Source organism: Chrysochloris asiatica, unplaced genomic scaffold (assembly GCF_000296735.1).
Source record: "Chrysochloris asiatica unplaced genomic scaffold, ChrAsi1.0 scaffold00153, whole genome shotgun sequence".
Lineage (NCBI taxonomy): Eukaryota > Metazoa > Chordata > Mammalia > Afrosoricida > Chrysochloridae > Chrysochloris > Chrysochloris asiatica.
The window spans coordinates 7,447,869-7,449,934 of record NW_006408671.1 but is presented as its reverse complement, the minus strand read 5'-3'; positions in this window follow the sequence as shown (position 1 = coordinate 7,449,934).

Here is a 2,066-nt window from a genome sequence, read left to right as displayed (position 1 = left end):
CCCTCCCCCCTTTAGTATGGGTTCTTTTTCTAAGCAGTTTTTCTCCTTTTGTGACTGACTGATATTAATCAACATAATGTCCTCAAGGTTCATCCATGTTTATGCAGTGGCTTGCAGCTTCCTTGTTATTCTTAAAGGTAGCATAATATTCCATTGTGTGTATGTACTAGGGTTTGTTTATCCATTCTTCAGTTGATGGGCACTTTGGTTGTCTCTGTCTTTTTCCTATTGTAAATAGTGCTTCTATGAACATTAGTGTATGTGTATATATATATACCTGTGTTATGGCTCATATTTCTTATGGGTAAATACCAAGTAGAGGAATTGCTGAATCATAAGGTATTTCTATTTCCAACGTTCTGAGGAAGCGCCACATTGCTTTCCAGAGAGGTTGGACCATTTTGCAGTCCTACCAGCAATGCAGGAGTGTCCCAGTGTCTCCACAACCCCACCAGCATTTATTGTCCTCTACTTTTTTGATCTTTGCTGTTTTTGCTGGTGTGAGATAATATCTTATCTTTGTTTTGATTTGCATCTCTCTAATGGCTAGTGATCCTGAACATTTCTTCATATGTTTGCTGACTGCACGGATCTCCTCCTAGGTGAAGTGTCTGTTCATGTCCTGTGCCCATTTTTTAATTGTGTTATTTGTTTTTTTCCTTTTAGAGGTGTTGTAGTTTCCTGTATATTTTAGAAATAAGTCCCTTTTCTGATGTGTCATTGCAAAATAATTTTTTCCATTCTGTGGGTTCCCTTTTTATTCTTCTGCTGAAGTCTTTAAATGTACATAAATTTTTAATTTTTAGTATGTCCACTCATCTATTTTGTCTACATTTTTGTGTAGTTTTCAAAATGTTTGGTAGTCTGTATATTCCCTGAATTAGTGCCCTCACATTTGTCCCTATTTTTCATTTGATGGCCTTTATAATTCTGGGATTCATATTTAGGTCTTTAATCCATGTTGAGTTGGTTTTTGTATAAGGTATGAGGTGAAGGTCTTATTTCAGTCTTTTGCATATCACTTTCTAGTTCTGCCAGCACCATCTGTAGAAGAGACTATCACCTCCCCATGTGATATATTAAGGTGCTTTGTCAAAAATCAGTTGTCTGTATGGAGATGGGTTAATTTCTGAATTCTCAATTCTGTTCCATTGATCAATGTGTCTTTCATTGTACCAGCACTAAGCTGTTTTGACCACCGTAGCTGTGTAATACATTTTGAAGTCAGGGAGTGAGAGGTGTTCAACCTTATTCTTCTTCTTAATCAATGCTTTGCTTATCCTGGGTCTCTTTCCTTTCTATGTAAAGTGTGTAATTTGTTTTTCTATCTCTTTGAAGAATGTTGTTGGAATCTGGATTGGGATTACATGATATGTGTAAATTGCTTTGGGCAGTATTGACATTTTTACAATGTTAAGTCTTCCTATCCAGGAGCATGGTACATTCTGCCATTTTTATAGGTCTCTTGGATTCTAGTAGTAGTGTTTTTTAGTTTTCTTTGTATAAGACCTTTGTTTCTCTGGTTACATTTATTCCTAGATATTTCATCTTTTGGTTGGCTATTATAAATGGTATTGCTTTCCTACTGTCCTTTTCAATGCTGTTGTTTTTGGTATAGAGGAATTCAACTGATTTTTGTATGTTGATCTTATATCCTGCCACTTTGCTAAATCTTCCAATAAGGTCTAGTAGTTTTTTTTTACTTTGTCTTTGGGGTTTTCTATGTATAGGATCATATCATCTGCAAATAAAGAGAGCTTTACTTCCTGTTTGCCTGTTTGGATGCCTTTAATTTCCCTCTCTCACCATATAGCTCTTGCTAAGACTTCCCACACAACATTGAATAGGAGTGGTGACAAAGGGCATCCTTGTCTGGTTCCTTTTCTCAGATGGAAGGCTTTCATTGTCTCTCCATTGAGACTAATGTAGGCTATTGGTTTTGAATAGATGCTCTTAATTATGTTGAGGAATTTCCCTTCAATTCCTACTTCGATGAGTGTTTTTATCAAGAGTGGATGTTGTATTTTGTCAAATGCCTTTTCTGAATCAATAGATATGATCATGGG